The 18,481-nt window shown below is 43.8% G+C and overlaps 1 long non-coding RNA gene across 1 annotated transcript; it reads right to left on the reverse strand.

Annotated features, from left to right (window-relative positions):
* Positions 1–11,707: 11,707 nt before the first annotated feature.
* Positions 11,708–18,157, reverse strand: LOC123373882. Its single transcript, XR_006580919.1, has 3 exons — positions 18,052–18,157; positions 14,847–14,902; positions 11,708–12,189 (listed from the first exon to the last, which is right to left on the reverse strand). It is a non-coding gene; the product is annotated as an uncharacterized LOC123373882 (long non-coding RNA).
* Positions 18,158–18,481: the final 324 nt, after the last annotated feature.

The raw sequence follows: 18,481 nt of genomic DNA on the forward strand, positions 1-18,481 counted from the left end.
GAAAAAGTAACAGCAAAAAATTGTAATTACATCAGAAGCAGGAAGCCTGATAAACAACCGCTGGGGCCACTGGACGATCAAGATGCTAAAGGAGCACTCAAGGGGGATAAGGCCATTGTGGAGAAACTAAATAAATTTTTTGCATCAGGTCTTCATGACTGAGGATGTGAGGGAAATTCCCCAACCTAAGCTGTTCTTTTTAGGTGACAAATTTGAGGAACTGTCCCAGACTGAGGTGTCATTAGAGGAGGTTTTGGAACAAATTGATAAATTAAACAGTAATAAGACACCAGGACCAGATGGTATTCACCCAAGAGTTCTGAAGAAACCCAAATGTGAAATAGCAAAACTACTCACTGAGGGATGTAACTTATTTAAATCAGCTTCTGTACCAGATGACTGGAGGATAGCTAATGTGATGCTATTAAAAAAAAGGCTATAGAATTACTATAACAACGATTTCTGTAACATGATTATAACAATGCTCAGTGCATCATGAGCCTTCCAAAGACACCTGACATGACAAACTTTGCATTGGATACCATACAATCACATTATAAGGATGAACATGGGGGTGCTGGGTGTTCCCCAGATGTACAGAACATCACAATTAGCACTGTAGATATTTGTGGGGAGCTCCCCACCAGGCACGAGGGCAGCATGGGAGAAAGCACAATGGTGCCCTGGCCCTGCTGCTGAGTTTCCTCACCTCCATAGAACACATTTCTGCTGGATGCCTCTGGCAGTGATGATGGCACCACGTGTAGTGCCCCTGCCACTGTAGGCGAGGGCCTAACCCAAGACCCCTGGCAGCCAGTGGAAAGACTCATTAACTTTGGGGCGGGCGGGGAGGCGGTTGGATCAGGGTCTAAATGAACTAATGATATAAGAACCCTCCTCCCCTTTTCTGACCATGTTCAGTTACAGCTGTGAGGAAGCAGGGGGTTGGGGGTGGGCGGCGGGGAAGCTTCCAGAATCCCAGGTGCCTGGCTGGATTCTGACACTGGGCTATAATGTTTAGGGCCTTGCTGTCAGAAGAACTGATGTTCAGTGGAACCATGAGTGAAGCCTGCAAGCCAGCTATACAGAGTGATGAGACACCCAAATGAAAACTTCGGCTGGCAAAATGGTTGTGCTTGCAATAGGGATTCTGTTTCCAGGAGCCCAAGCCTCGGAGAAAGCAAAGGATTTGTCTGCTCTTTGGTAAAAGAGGAATTAGAGAGAAAGAGAGAGAGCAGAAGCCAGATGAGATCTGAGAGCAATTTGATGAGTACCCTCAGTGCAATATCCCTGACACATCCTCTTAATATCATTCCACTCCCAGTGTTCTGGTTACTTCTGTTTTGCATATCTGTTACCCCTTTTACTGTCACTTACATTTCAGAGAGACAGCCTATATCATACCTGGCATGCGGGATGAAGAAAGGATTTGCATTCAGTGATATTAAAAATGCAGTTTAATTGAGAGGCTCTCAAAGCTGTGTTGCAAAGTGGTGCATTGTTCTGCCATCCGACTCATTGGGTAACCCAGAAACCTGTCTTCCCTGATGCCCATGAACCTGGATCTTTGAGGCAGATCAGAACTCCTGAATTTCTCTGGCAGTCTGCTTTCCTTTGCGTCTTCTTAAAGCAGATGGGGCGATACATTATATATTCCTCTTCTTCAAACAATAAGGACAATCTTTTCCACGTCATCATCTCATGATCACCCCCAAATTATCCCTGTTTGTTAAGTGCTACTAGTGCTGAGGCTAAATTTTCAAATGTTCAACATCCACAGCTGGGGCCAGATTTTCAAAGCTCAGCTCCCACTTAGGCAGATGTTTTAAAAGTGCTCAGCCCTCACCAGTTCCTGTCCAGACGCTGGTGGCCCGATTTTCAAAAGAGATCAGCCACCAACGTGCTGAGCTCTTCTGCAAACTCAGCCCTGATTTTAGTGCCTACATGGCAGCTGAATTATTCTGAAAACTTGGACCATTGAGTGTTCAGTTGGGTGTCTCCAGTTATGATAGCTTAAGTAGAAAGAATAAGACATTCAAAACTCACACATAAGAATAGCTAGCTCTTACGCAGCAGACTGCAATGTACTTTATAAAGGAGGTCAGTATCCTTATCCCCATTTTACATATGGGGAAACTGAGGCACAGAGCAGTGAGGTGACTTGTTCAACATCACTGTCATGGTTCCTGCATTAGCTGTACCTCTACTTGGTGCTCCTCTATCCCTGTTCCAGTTTCTGAGTGCACCCCCACAGCAATGGGGCCCTGTACCTTACTTCTAAGGTGGGACTACACAGTTCTCCCACTCTTAAATTTTCCCCTGGGCTGCAGTACCCTGTGGATCAACTGAGTTTCTCCAGCAAGTCTGACTGGGGTTGGTATCTGTGCTCCTCCTCTTCGGGAGCCTATGACTAGCAGATTACAGTAACCCAAAACAGCCTTCTTAAAACAAAATATTGTTTAGTTAGCCATAGGAGCAATGCATGGCATAGGAGGAAAAGGTTTTCAAAGGGGCCTACACACTTGTCTATCCTCTTGATGGGGACCCTGGTAGGTATAACCTTCCTCGGTAGGCTCTCAAACCTTAGTCTCAGAAAAGTCTCTCTCCTTGAGGGAGTATGTGTTCCTTCAAAACCTGCTATGGTTCCCTTTGATCCCCCTCCCTGCCAGGATACAGTCACTCCGGGGGAAAGCAGAGCTGCATGCCCGGCAGGGAGCTGAGGCAGGGTTTCAAAGTGACTAGTTCTTGCATTGTCTCTCAAGTGTTTGTGTATGTCAGGGTCTAGATTCCTGGGCCAATTCCCTGACAATCCTGCTATTGAATTAACTCAATCCAGGCACCCAGTGAACGTCACAATGATCAGATCAACACACACACAAACACACACCTACCTACCGGCAACTCCATATTCATCAAAGTCACAAACAGAGATTCCGATTAAAGAACTTTTTCAGCCAGACAAGGCCAGCAAGCATTTTATCAATGAGGTTTGGCAACAAGAGGAGACCACCAAGTCTCTCACGCAAGACCTTTGGGGACCACTCTCTTATTCATGAGTTAAATTGCTTACCGCTGCTGAGTTTAACCATATAGAATTGTGACTATTGAAAGGTCACTAACCCTTGTTGGCATGGTTATTGGTGGGGAATTGTTTTTAAAAGAAATGAAAAAAGAGTGATACAACTGTGTGGCTGCAACGCTGGAAATCGTCATCAGAGAGGTCGACAGTTTTGTGGGGTTTTCTTTTTGCTCCCCCTGCTACCAGCAGTAGTGGCTGGTTAGTGAGAAAGATTTAGACAAATGACAGCTGGTTAAATAAGGCTAGAAATTACAGGTGCTCACATGTCAGCATAAAGATGTAAAAAGAGTATTTCCGTGCTGGTAGCAGAATGTCTCAGGTTCCGGGAGGTATTGATCATGGGCTGTGGAACAGGAAATGATACAAATACACTAGGTGTAATATCAGAGGTAATTATCTCAGAGGAAATATAGGTGATTGTGCTGTAAAGCCTTCTCTTGGCCTTTTCCTTTTGAAATTCAGCTCCAATTGCTGTAATGGTAATATTGTTTATGGCATTTCACCGTTCAGAATTTGACATTGTTTTTCACTGGGCTTTCTATACGGATGTTGCTTTTCCCTTCTTATAAGTCTCTCATCCTGTCGCCTACTAAAAAGGTTACCAGTCACAAATGTGAGACAGCTGAGAATTCATAAGGAGTTTGATCAGTTCTGGCCTCCAAGGGATGAGCCTCACCTGACAAATACCGTATCATTGCAAATACTTTGCTGGCACTGATTAGACCTGGTATAATTACCCTTGCTGGAAAGAAAGGGCTCCTAATTTGTGTGATCTGAGTTGTGGCAAAACAGCCAAATCAGACTCATGGACTGGAAATAGAAGGAAGGTCTATAAGTGAACTCAAAAGAGACAATTAGGTAGCTTTTCTGTTCGGACTCCAGGCAGCCAGCTGCTAATTTTGCACTCTCTGTAGATAGTAATATTTGTTATCAGTGCATGATTTAACAATCACATGCATTAGACTGTAAATTGCTTTGAGATTCCTGGAAACAAACAGCTATGAGTTAACTCTCACAGACAGAGGGCAGGAGGGTACAGATGGGTAAACTGAGGCAGAGAGAGTTAAATGGGAGAGCCAGAAACAGATATCAGGAGTTCTATCTGTGGGTTTTTAATATCAGAGTGAGATCATAAGGCCAGAAAAGGACCACTGTGATCATTTTGTCTGACCTCCTGTATAACACAGGCCAGAGAACTTCCCCCAAATAATTCAGAGAAAGGATGTGTTAGAAAAACACCTATTCTTGACTTCTGAATTGTCAGTGATGGAGAATCCACCATGACCCTTTATAAATTGTTCCAATGGTTAAATACCCTCACAGTCAAAAATGTGCACCTTATTTCCAGTCTGAATTTGTCTAGCTTCAACTTCCAGACATTGGATCCTGTTGTGCCCTTTTCTGCTACATTGAAGATCCCATTATTAAATATTTGTTCCCTATGTAAGACTAATCAAATCACCCTGAACCTTCTCTTTATTGAACTATATAGACTGAGCTCTTTGAGTTGTTCACTCGAAGACATGGTTTCTAATGCTTTAATCTTTCTCACGGCTCTACGCTGAAGCATCTCCAAATTATCAATGTCCTTTTTGAATAGAGGACATCAGAACTGAACATGGTATGCCAGCAGTGGTCACACCAGTGCCAAATACAAAGATAATGTAACCTTTCTACCACTATTTGAGATTCCCCTGCTTATGCATCTCACAGTCGCATCAGCTCTTTTTAGCCACAGCATCACACTGAAAGCTCTTGTTCAACTGGATTATCCATATTAACCTGCTCTAGCCACCAATTTGTACAGCTTCCCAAACATTCTCAGTGTGGATCAAACCAAGTCATGTGGGGACATTGTCACAGGGATCCAAACACTCATGAAGATACCAATATTGAAGAACAAGGGCTAGGGTGCACAAATGGCATTATTACTAACATATAGCAGTGTGCCTCTTCTAGAGATATGATTTGTAAGTTGAACCATGTGTTTTCAGAGATTTAGGGTTATTAAACAGTATTTTGGCAAATTTGTTTATATATATATATATATAAAAATAAAAGCACAGCAGTAGCACAAAGTATGTAAGCACAGTAGGGCAGAGATTTCCAGTCAGAAGCTGACAGAATGATTAAGGTACAGTCTGGGACCCTATGACAGGGGGTTCCACTCACTGCTAGAGCAGCACTTCCCCTACTCTGGGGAAAGCTTGCAAGGTCATCATCCCTTCCTGGGGTTGCACACACCCACTGCATCTCTCCCACGCCACGAGCTGCAGCTTCTTTTTTTGTGACATGGCCCTTCAGCCAGCTCACCTTACATGTTTTCTCCTTCCAAGATACTAAAGGGTTCCTTTAACACTCTTAGGCAGCCTTCCCATTCCCTGCCTCAGTGCCCCTGGCAGGAGAACCTGGGGCCACCCTCTACTCCAGGTTCTGCCTCAGGAAGCCTCTAGTCAGCAGTCAAGGTTTGTTCCCTTTGAGATCTTACTGCCTTTCCTTGAGCCCTTTCCTACCTCCATAGCTCTGTCCCCCTCCTCTGGGTTTAGCCAGCCTCCCAACTGCCTCCTCCCAGAAAGTAACTGTAGGTCCCAGTCCCCTCCAAACATGCCTCCCTTCTCCCAGCGACTGACTGTAGACTTTCCTCACAGCCCCCATCTACTACCAATTTCCTGTCCTTATAAATCCAACCCAGCTCATTCCTCCTCAGCTGGGATCCCTTGCTCAGTCCAGGAATTATTTAGCCCCCTGATTCCTCTCAGCTGTGGCCTGTTGGATTAATTAGCCCCTTTCTTAATCTGCCTTAGCCCTTCCTGGGCAAGTGTGGGGTGAACACCTTAACCCAGACCCCTGGCCCTGGGGTGTATCATTCTGCAATGGTGCCCAGGCCCGGCCCAGCCAGGGGATCTAGGTCAGGGGAGTCAGAGTTTTCTAAGCCTACAGTTTTTATCATGTGTTGCAACACAGGAAAGCCAACTATATAATTTTATTTTTGAAAATGTATGTTCCCCCTCATGAGTGTTGCCTTTCCCCTTCAGGCTCCCACTCACAGGATGAAAACTAAAAACAGGGGGAAAGGGTATTTGCTACTGTTCTGCTGAGTCACAAAGCCTTCCCTGAGCATGCTCCAGCTGGCTGTCTTTAATGGCAGGCTCTTCAGACAGGCCAGCTACTAAAGAAAACCCTTAAGGCAGTTCAGCATGTAGGTGGAATGTGCCTAGCGAGCTTGAAAAGGAGCAGCAAATCTATAATTCAGCTGTGGAATTCACTGCTGCCAGATATTAGTGAGGCTAAGAGCTTAGTCAGAGTCATAAAAGGTTCAGAAATGTATACCAACAAGAACATCCTGAGTTACATTAGACAGGGTACAAACGTGCAAGTGATATAAACCCTCAGATTTCTGGCACTATCCAAGCATTCACTGCCTAGCCTTGGGAAGAAATTCCCCACCTGGACAGATTATTCCATAATCACTTTTTATGGTGTTTCTTGTTACCATCCCTGGATGGGCCATTTGTAGACTGTGTTACTAACCACACCCTACATAGAGATGTTACCATCATTAAAAAACCCCAGTTGCCAATGGTTCTTTCTCTGTGGTATCTGAAGTGTCATGGTTTGTCCCTATATTTAGAGAAGGAAATAATTCCTGTGCTGCAACTAGCATTGTTTGGGGAATGCTGAGATTTCAGTTAAGGCTACGCCTAGCAATGATCTCTTTTATTACCTTTGCCCTTGTGTCATAGGTATGCCCAACTCCTGCTGTCTCTGCTTTTGAAACTTTCTGTAGCTCCTGCTGATATTTGTTATCAGAAAGGGATGTTTCCTGTAAAGGGGCCAGGGAATCAGGGCTGGAGCTAGAACAGTCCTATTCAGGTTTCATTTCAAGTGAGCTGTGGAGTCTGGTCTCTGCAGAGTCCTTTTGGGGAGGTTGGTGCCAGCCTGGCTTCTGCAAGACCTTTACTGACCCCGTGCCTTCCTATGAGGCTCCCTTCTTCCAATTCTGGAGACCCTCTCAAATATATCTTGTCTGTCTCCTATGTGAGCATGGTCTCGTGGTGTACAGGAATTGAGTAGTATCCCTCTAAATAGTTTGGGTCCCCTCTAGCTGTTTCCTATCAGAGTGGACCAGACCCTAACAGTGCAGCATGATGTATTTGTAGCTAGACCTTATACATTTAGAGTTGATATGCATGGGTATTTGGGACCCAGCTGTGTCCATGTGGGTTTCTCATATCCTTACTGTTGTGCAGAGGCCAAAAACACAACAGGTTTGTGTGTGTGTAAGATCTGATTTTACCCCCACCACCTACCTGCATGCTGTCTTGTGTGGCTGGTTGGATATCAAGCTGAGGGGTTTTTTAGACTGAAAGTCTGATGAGTACAAGCCCACTGCCCGAGGCCATCATGTTCTTAGGAAGTGGCTGTATGCCTCCACAGAGAGCAGTATAGGAAGAAACACACTTGCCTCTCCCAGCTGTTAGTAGATTAAGCATCGGGGGAGATAGAATTCCACAGGGCTAGGGATTCCCTGGAGGATGCAGTTGGGTAGCCTGAAATCAAATAAGCATAAAATACAATGCCTACCTCCAATGGATGCTGTGAGGCCTAATTAAAGTTTGCAAAGCACTTTCAGATCTTGTCAAAAAAGCACTAATAAAAATGCAAAGTATTCTCAATCTCAATCGTTAAATACATATATTTCTTTGCCTCTGATAAGGCCCCCTGAAAATATAGGTATATCATATAGTCAAGCATCAAAGGAATACATAGGTATATTTTGATCAGTACTGCCTCTGTTGAGTTCCCCGGGAATTCTGGTTTCAAACAAACTCAAAGCAAAATTTAGCTGAATGTAAAGAGATGGATACAAAAGCTGGATTCAGATTTTAAACACACCAGTGTTGGAAGTGGTTTGGATCTGGGATTTTGGTCCAGCTCATAACAGAAATATGGGCTACTTGCATGATTAGGATCTGGCTATGGAGTTTGACCAATCTACAGTTTGGTGAAGTTTATATTCAAGTACAATTCTACCTGAAACTATGCTGTTTCATGTCAGAACCATGGAATTTCACAGTCTCAATGAAAAACCAGAAATCAAACACAGGTCTGATTTAAGAAGGTACATAGTTAACAGAGCTGCGTGGAAGATTAAAAAAAAAAGTTTTGCAAAGGATTTCAGGATTTTAATGTTTGGTTTTCATTCTAATTCAGAAAGTAATCAAAGCGTTTCAAAATTCTCCAAGAAAGCAAGCTCTGGGGGAAAAAAATGTTACAGATCCTTGGAACCATGCCATTTGGATTTTGACTTTTTAAATTTTAAATTGTTATAATATGGAATGCAATCAGGGGTGAAAGTAACTTACATTTCTTACTGGTAGGGTCGTATTGCAAGCAACCCACCAATCCGACATGTATCCGATGAAGTGGGTATTCTCCCACGAAAGCTCATGCTACAAAACTTCTGTTAGTCTATAAGGTGCCACAGGATTCTTTGCTGCTTCCACTTATCCTACACACTTAACTTCATGGATCCTTTTGCATGATTTTGATATAGAAATTAAAGGTACTACTATCAATACTGTCTCTAATAAAACTGTAATATTGAAATAAAAGACTGAAAACTCTCTGTCACATTTCTCTCCTCCATCTGCTGAAGGCAGCTAGGCTCAGCACTTTACCCCCGCTTGCACTCAGGAGTGGCCGCGGCTCCTCTCCAGCTTGCGGTGGGAAGGAAGGGGATTGGCTGATGGATGAGGAGCCGTTTTTGGCATCCTTGTTTATTTCACAGTTGTTGGTGTGACCCAGGGGCAGTTTTTTTCTGCCCTGGATCCAATACACAAATACAATTGGAATCAGGGACAGAACATTAGCTGAGTTTAAGCTGTTATGCAGCCAAAAGAGATGAAAGTAAGCCGGTACTGAATGCTTTGGCCGCTTTCTTACTGGTACGCTGCCCCGCATTTTTTTTTTTTTACCGGTATGCCGTACCAGCTGGTACCGGCTTACTTTAACCCCTGAGTGCAATCCAAAAGAAAAAGACTTCCAAACAAAAAGTCACTTCAGAAAAAAAAAAGTGAAACATTTTGATCTGAAAATGTGAAATGAGACTTTACAATATTGTTGGGATGTTTATTTTTCCAAAACAAAATGTTGGTGAAAGCAAGATGATTTGATGAAGCAGTTTGATTTCGATCGAACTGTGTTCTCTTATGGAAAATGGTCCAGTTGATGGTTTTTTTCTGCCCAGCTCTACAAGATAACCCAGGAGAAGTTCCATTGATTTCTGTGGGACTACCTGCATGCTTAAAGTTATGCATTTGCGTAAGTACCTGGCTGAATCGGGGACTTTGCAGGTTGGAAACCTCAGTGAAAACTGAAGGAACTTGGTTTTCCAGTGTGTAACAAAATATGAAACTGGTGACACAGTTTGATTTACTTTTTGCAAAGCTCTGGCTTATAACTAAATGACTTCTCAACCATAGCTACCCCTGTGCTAGCATAATGCTCTAGGGTTACGCATTAAGCTATCGAAGCACCATAGATTTTAGGAACGGAAAAGACCTGGCTGGCAGAAGTGGCTGTATAATGATTATCTAGGACATTGCTCTGCTAATGCAGGATTGTCTCTTACAGATATCGGGACAGATCCTCAGCTGGTGTGAACCAATGTAGCTCCATTGACTTGAATGGAGTGATACTAATTTACACCAGCTGAGGATCTGGTCCAGTATATGTCCCACTGCTGTGTCCAGGTAAATTTTAAATATCTCAACTGATGTGTTGCCACCAATTCTCTTGGGAGATTAATCTACAGTCAAATAGATCTCAGTGTCCACTTTACCCTGAAAAATCTGTCTGTATTTTCCATTTCTTTGGCCAGATCCCATTGCCTTTGATGCTTCGATGATTCTCTCCAGCTGAGGATAAGGGTCCTTAATTTCACCTCACTACTCCCAGGTACACCCCTAAGTACCACACTAAGCAATGTTTAATGTCCTGCTGCCACCTATTGCAATAACCATGAATTCTGGCCAGTTTCACTATACTGTAAATATATTATTTATACCATCAAATGTCTGTTATAAAACATAGAACAAATTGTACTGACAGCTTCTATTATTTCCTTATAGCTGGAAGGCAAATCTCTCACTTTCCTTAGCGGAATGTAACTTCCATTGATTTATAGCTTTGCAGATAGTTCTTCATGCGATTGTTGAATTCGCTGTCCAACGGGGACCTGAGAATCTGTGTGTCTTGGCAAGTGCTATTCATCTTATATGCTTCATTCCCCCTGTTACGCTAGTCTGATGTTTGTGAACTATAGTACCCATGATCACTGTAGCTGAATGCAAGGTTGAGATTATCAGCCCATGCCCAGGCCGCAGAGCAAGCTGTTGATTATGCAGTCACTTGAGGATTATCACCTTGCCTGGGATGGACACACACTTTCAGTTCAGTTTTCCTGGTGGCTCCAGAAACACCCAGCAGCGCTGCCCAGTCTGACCAGGTTCAGAAAGCCTCTTTGACAGGGTGCTGATGAAGAATGTGAGCAGCAATATTGGACATTTAAAACAATCCAACTGAGCTCATTTGGGCAGCTTGAAATGTAACCGGATAATCCTTTGCAGACAAGGAAATCCAGCAATCAGATGGCTCCTTTGGGGAGAAAGGAGGGTGGCTGGGAATATGAAGACACAAAATCAGCACACAAACACACACACTTTAGGAAATGACTTTGTTTCCCCTTGGATACTGAAGCAGCATTAAAAGTGTGCTGAAAAGTTTTACATGCATACTCCAGGGGCCCTTCTAAGATCCTACAATTCTTGATGTATAGTTCTAATAATTTCCCCTCCTCTTACAGTAATTTTCCTCCTCAAAAGTAATTTAAAAAGTCCCTCGGGGTGGGTGAGTCGCGTTTAGCAATCATAAGACAAAAGCACAAAGAGGAGAAATCAAAATGGCACAGAAGACTGGGAGGGGGGGAATTCAATATGCGGGGGGGAATGTTCCAAAATGCTTGTTAATGGCTGTTTTGTGTCTTCTGGCTGTGACTTCACTGATAGAGACACACATTTGTGTGAGCCAAACATGTTGATTTGCACAGGCACTTTGATCACTGCTCCACTTTCCCAACAAATTCTGTCCTAAATGCTCTTTTCTAATACAACTCAAGACAACACCATGGGTGCAGTCATTTAGACCTTCAGATACATCCTAGCACTCCCACAACAGGATCCTTTCCAATTCAAAGCCTTCATGCTACAAATCTCAAGGAAGACAAGTAGCACTGTTGAAGCCAGAGCTACTTGTATGAGTAAAAGTTGCCAGATGGGGGACCAGAGGGTCCTGTGTTTTCATAAGTCTTCCAAGATGTTGCTGAGTGGTTGTGTGTGTGTGTGTGTGTTTGTGATATCCTAGGGGAAGTTGGGTCAAGGACAGTCATGCTGCTCTATGACCCAACTGTTCAGGCTCAACAGACAATGCAAATGAATTTAACGAATCAAAACTTTTATTGCCAGCCCGTGACTCTTTTCGTCAAACTCATGGGAAATCAAAGTGCACCAGTGTTTGATGAACAGGATGAATATACAACGCTCTCAAGAAAACAGATTTATAGCTGGAATTGGATCGAATGGCAGAATTTCACTGCTGAAGGAAGGGAGCGGAGGGAAGCCATGGGCTTATGAAAAGCTATTGTACCAGTATCCCAAAAGGAGACCTCAAATCATTGTGTAGCTCTATGAAATATGCAAGGATGGCTGCTCTAACAGCAATGTAATTGTGACAAAGCTGGAGGTCTTTCCATTATCTCATTAGGTGATGCCTGATGACACGCTCCATACCTGAGTTAATTTCTCTTTCGCTGGAGCGGGGCTGTGGTACGTGTGGTGCCTGTCTCAGCTGACCTTCTTAGTGCAGTCACTTTTTTAGTCTGAAATACAGTATTTCTTCCTTCAGATCACAAATCGTATCCTTGAACTGCATAGTCAAATGCCCTTCTGGCTTATTTTATGTAATTGCTCTTCTCTTTGCACCTCATTCTTTTGCAACTTGACTCCAAATGTGTTGTTTCCGACCCTGAAATTAGCTACCAGTAGCAGCGCCTGAAAGAGAAATGTTAGAAAATCACCCAAATAGTCTTTGTTAGCTTTTTGCCAAAGGGCAATTTTACACAGTTTTCTCATTTAGAATTCATCTTTACAAGAAGAGTCTAAGCGGCTTATCTGATCCTTCTGTATAACTGGACTTGCAAAAGAGCACAAGCTGCTGTGATAGAGTGACAAAAGTGCTAATGAGATACCAGGGAAAGTTTCTGATGTAGTTACAAAGGAAGGAAAACACAAATATTAATATCCAACACGGATCTCTTTTTTTGTGCTTTTCTGAGATCTCTGCTGATGTTTTCAAAGCTTCATTTTGTAAGGCTTGGGGCTCTTATTTTTAGAGATGAGTCTGAACCAAAATCCTGGGTTCAAAAATTCCCAGAAGTCTGTGGCCATTTGGTACCAGATCCAAATATTGCAGCTGTGGGTGGGAGAAGGGTTCTTTGTTCATTATAAAAAGACAATAGATACACAAACCAAAGCACACTTTTTCTCAGCTCTGCCACTGACTAGCTAAGTGACCTTGTGTGAGTCACTTAACCTTTCTGTGCCTAGTCTTCTCATCCCAGCCTTTGTCTGTCTTGTGTTTTTCACTCTAAGATCTTTGGAGCAGGGACTGTCTCTTAGCTGTACTTACTGTACCTTGCACAATGTGGCTCCAATATTTCTAGCCACTATTGTGATACTATGGCCATTAAATACAGAAAGAACTCTTCAGACCATCTCTATACCTACTGCAGTGTTGTTCCATAGAATATATTTTTCAAGTGCTTTGTCTAGTTTTGTGTCTTTAAAGAAACATGTCATCCACCACTTGTCCCAGGAGTCTCCTGGCAGATTTCCCTCTATGCAGGTTTGCTTGTTAATCACACTAAATTTTCTTCTGCTCATCTTCATTTTGGGCTGTCCACCTTTCTCCTGTTCATAAGTTCCTTAAACATCTTTCCGAATGTGTGGCCTTTATGCTTCCATGTGGCCTCCTCTTGCTTTCTCTTGCCAGTGCTTCTATACCATGATGCCAACTTTTCCCAACTAGGCGCTAAAAAATTCCCAAATCTGGTGAAAAATTCCCAGATGAAGTTTTTTATAGTGCTTCTATATCCTGGGAAATTTCTGGGAAATTGTGAGTAAAATGTTTCAACTTGAGAAATTGGGAATTTTCATTCAAACATTTTACTCAACAATTCCCAGATTTGGGGAAATTTCCCAGGATAAAGAAGCACTGTCTCTTGCTGGACAACTCTATCAGGTTTGTATAGTTTATAAATAAAGCAAGAAAATTAGAAGGAATTTTCCCCCAAGTCAGCTTGGCAATGACCTGGGCTCTTTTTGCCGCCTTCTGCAGTGTGGGGAGTTACTAGGATCATCTGGGCATATCTTACTAAATCAACTCCATGCCATTGCCGGAGCCACAGGCATATGTCTGCCTTGGTCCTGCCCCTTCTCTGCCTGTGCACGCAATAGTTCAGTTTGCTTAGGATTGTAATACTTTGGTTGTTGGTTTGGTGTGCGGGTGCTGGGTGGTGTACAGTGGTCAGGCTAGATGATCTGGTGGTCTCTTCTAGCCCTAAACTCTATGACTCTGACAAAAGAGCGAGCCTGTAGCAGGGTGGTCACCTGCTCCCACCTTAAAGGTAGGGTAACCAGAGAGCAAGTGTGAAAAATTGGGATGAGGGGTGGAGGGGGGTAATAGGAGCCTATATAATAAAGAGACCCAAAAATCAGGACTGTCCCTATAAAATCAGGACATCTGGTCACCCTACTTAAAGGGTCGAGAACAGCCCAGGAGAGGGCGGTGGCTGGGAGCAAGCAGTTCCCAGGCTGATTGGGGAAGCAGGCTCAGCTGTGACCATGCCCCAATCAGGGCTCAGCTGGCCCTTATAAGAGGTCAGTGGGCCAGAAGCACAAACAGACTCTCTCTAGTCTGTTGAGAGGGAGGGACCTGGCTGCTGGGAGCGTACCAGGGTACCTGAGCTGGAGCAGAGCTGGGGGAAGGCCCAGGGAGCTGGGGAGCTCCAGCCTGGAAACCCCCAGGCTGCGGCCTAGTGGAAGGCCAAATAGGTACTGGGGTTGCAGGGGGCAGCCCAAAGGGGTAGGCAGAAGCAGCAAGTCCAAACCCCTTTGCCTGTGATGAGTGGCATTTGTACTGCAGTCTGCCCCAGTGAATGGGGGCTAAATGGAGAATGGGTAGTAGCCAAAGACTGAGGCGGGGTGGGGATAGGGGGTGGGGGTTCCCCAGGGAGGGGAGACCCAGAGATTGAGGGGTGCACTGCCAGGGGGCAGCACCCCGGTGTGCAAGGGGCACTGGGTCTAGGAGGGACTCGGGGGGCCAGGAAAAGCAGGACACCGGCCTGCAGAGGGTGCTCCAACGGCTGGAGAGGTAATTCCCAGATGGTACCAGCAGGAGGCGCTGCAGGGTGAGCCCCGCATGGTTACAGAGCCTTATAATGTTGAGTTAACACTCTGCCTGTCTGGTGCGCATGCAAAATCAGTCAGTGCTGCTCCGCGGCTGCAGGGTGACGAGAACCATGATTGAGCCAGGGTGACGAGAACCGTGATTAATGACAGCCCGGTTTAATGTATCCCATAGGAAATGGTTGCAAACATATTCTTGGGGACCTCGGGCTGCTTTAAGTTTTTGTGCATTGACAACTAACGAGCAAGCGTCTTTGTGTAGCTCTCTTCCATGACTTGGACGCGTCTGCTCTGGACTCTGCAGCAATGAAACAGGATGCTGTTTTGCTACTGATACAGTATTTATGTGAGCCACTGCTCCTACTCTCTCCACCATGAGCAAAACCACTTGTGCAACACAAGTGTCTCCACCAAAATATTGTTCTCCCATTGATGAGCTCCTCAAAGCAGTTGCAGAACAACTGCATTCTCATTCAAGGTCTCCCATTCCCCATCTGCTTTGTGTAGCTGTAGCTTCCTTCTATATAGCCTCATTAAATTGCCCTGGACCCACCCTTTGTGCTGTTAATCATTTCCCTCCAGCAAAAACCACAGGGAGAGACCTGACCATCCAGGATCATTCTTGCTCCTGTGAGACCAGCATGCAGTGGTATTATCACAGGCAGACCACACCCAGGAGCATGCAAATGGACCAGCGATATTATGTACTGAGAAAGAGCATTATGGAAATCAGCCATAATATTACTGTAGTTAACGGTGACCAAATATAGCCCCAGATTCACTTTCATTGCAACTACTGGGCATATTAGAAAACGTGTCCTGACCTGCCCCATGTAGCATTTCCCAGCAAATACAGCCCAAACCTGAAATGCCACCAATAGCCTGGAAGGTGTAAAGATGTCCCCGGGGAACAAAGAGAATTCACATCCAGCTCTGATGCCAAATCAGCACCAATCACTCCTGGTTCATGAGCACAGCTCAGATTCAAACCAAGGCTGAACAGGAGTGAATTTGAAAGGGAAGCCACAGAAATCCCAAGGATCTCTCCCAAAAGAAGCTCTATAAACTCCTCCCACAAAAAGAATGAGCTGCTGGGAGGGGTTGACCTACAAACCATTCAACAAAGACTCCTATCACTTGTAGGCAAATCTGAGCGGGAGCAAAACTTGCAACTGCAGGTCCTCAGAATGCTTCTGTTCAGCTTCCCATAACCAACAGGACCTGGAGCTGCTTAACCAAAGCACAAACCCTCTGAGTTTTCTCCATTACCATTGGGAACATGAGGAGGAGAGAGGGGACCTCATGTCCAGCAGGGGACAGGTATTTAATCTCAGTTCAGGTGTTGGATGGGAGAAAACACATCAAGCAGATCATGATACTGAATCAGGAGTCAGCTAAAGGAAAGCCCAGTGTAGACACACACTTCCTTGGCTCTAAAGCCAAAATGAGAGATATTGTATAGTCTTAATAGTGCCCTTCCAAACCAGGCACTATTTACAAGCCTGGGACAAGAATGCACTGTGAGTGGAATCCCATTTCCTGCCTCATTTTTTAAATTGAGCTGCAGTTTATTTACATGGAACGAGAGGACAGTGAGAGAATCGGCAGCTTGACAGGAAGCTTGCTAAAAAGTATCCATGACAAGAGGAGGATGTGCAAATCAGACAATCCCCAATTGCTTTCCTCCCTCCTTGAAATCCAATCAGCAGCTTTGCCAGCTGTCCTTTCAACTACAGACTTTGTTACGCACACACATCAGAATAGGAAGAACTTGACCGAAGCTTGATAGGAACTTGACTAATTTATTCCAGGAATATTCTCTCTCTAAGGAACAAAAAAGTCCCCATGATTTAATTCTTCTCCTGGCAGTTATTAATGAGCCATACATTTACATGGACACAAGTATTGATGAGATATGCTAATCTCTGTAGAGATAAGAATGAACGTGCCGGCTGGATTCATTTATAAGTCTATCAGCAGTACACATTTGTCACTGATACATATCTAATAAAGTATGTATAGAAGACATCTAGATAACTCACTTCCAATAAAGTTTTTGCAGCGATAGCATAATGCCTTAACTCATTCTCATTGTACCTTTCATAATTTACAGTTTAATGGATCTAACCTAGGTACTTCTCAACTGTTAGACTAAGTAATAAATAGAGGCTCCCCCTTTTATCCCTGTCTAAATACAGCGGCACAGACTTTCCGCCAGCATTCTGCATATGCAGCAAGTTAACAAATCAATGCATGCCACGTACATTAAATCCTTATTATGCATTGTGTCCCGTTGCAGAAACTATAAAGTATTTTTATCAAGCAGGTTTCTTGCAGAAGGCAAAATAGATAAATAAGGTGAAAGATACACCCAAGGTCTAAGAAACCCAGGCTGAGATCTCATGGACAAGTCAATGGTTAGCACTGAAAAACACAGATTTTCATGGGGTTCCTCATTTAGTTTTGTTTCTTAGTAGTGCCATAGGGGCCTAAGTTATACAACCCTAGCACCTTACGCTGTTCTTTATGTCACCACTGAATTTTGCAGCAGGGTCTTCTATGGAAATTTTCCTTGCTTACACCATGTGTCCCTATGGGTCTTATTTTCCCAAGGCATAAGCTACTCTGTTGGACAAAGCTCTAGTGAATGCCAGGAATGATCTAGCATAGGTGGAACTCAGGGGAACTAAATAATCTTAAGTATCAGAGGGGTAGCCGTGTTAGTCTGGATCTGCAAAAAGCAACAAAGAGTCCTGTGGTACCTTATAGACTAACAGACGTATTGGAGCATAAGCTTTCGTGGGTGAATACTCATATGTATCCGACGAAGTGGGTATTCACCCACGAAAGCTTATGCTCCAATACGTCTGCTAGTCTATAAGGTGCCACAGGACTCTCTCACTTTATTTATAAATAATCTTAAAACTTTCCCAGCCCTAATTCCTATGAGTTTATAAGAAAATACACACACTGATAGTTAAGAAAGGCAGTTACTGATATTTATAAAGGATCAGTAGTGCACTCAGCATTGCACAGAATCCAAAGGACATGTTCCTGACACCTGGTGCTTACAGTCAAATTGGACAAAGAAAACAATAGTTACAGTACTCGCTTCCCTGACTGGCCAGAGAAATATATATGTGTGTAAAATGACTGCATTCACCATTTATGACTTGGGTGTCTTATTGGGTAAAAATGCAATTATACTGCATACCCTTCAAATGCTTCAGATTCTAACTGCATCTGATTAAGTGCATACCTCTCAACTATATCAAATGATAAAGGACAGTACATCAGTCATTTCTGACTTGAATTTACCTCTGTTCCACTCAAATTTTGGTGTTCTTACTGTTTATCACTGTGAATTATTAAGATCAGCAATGCAAAACCATGACGTGCAGGCTACATGAAGTTGTACACATGCTAAAGGAATTAATTTTGCATCACCTCAAGTTTCCTCCTCCTCCTGATTTTTGGTGTGTGCATCACTTAGGGCTCCTCCAAAGCCCACCGAAGCCAGTGGAAAGATTCCCTTTGGATTCACTGATTCAGCCCATAGCCTATCAAACATGAAATTTGTTGCTTGTGAAAAGTCCCAGAACCGAAGTCTTTTACCTGACCAAAGGATCCAGGTACAGCACAAGTAAACAGGAGTGCAGACTTCCCTTATGCTATTTGTTACAATGAAAGAGTAGCTCATTCTCCATGCCCATTCAGGCCTTGATGACTCTGCTGAGCCTAATAGCGTGACAACTGTGATTTGTGTGGTTGACACCTGTCAGCTAGGTCTTGAACTGTGACCTCCAGTTTACTTCACAGATCTTTAGGTCATCAGGTAACCAGGCAATTTTGGGTTAATACCAAACTGGATTAGATT

The sequence above is a fragment of the Mauremys mutica genome, chromosome 7 (genome assembly GCF_020497125.1).
Source record: "Mauremys mutica isolate MM-2020 ecotype Southern chromosome 7, ASM2049712v1, whole genome shotgun sequence".
NCBI classification, from domain to species: Eukaryota; Metazoa; Chordata; order Testudines; family Geoemydidae; genus Mauremys; species Mauremys mutica.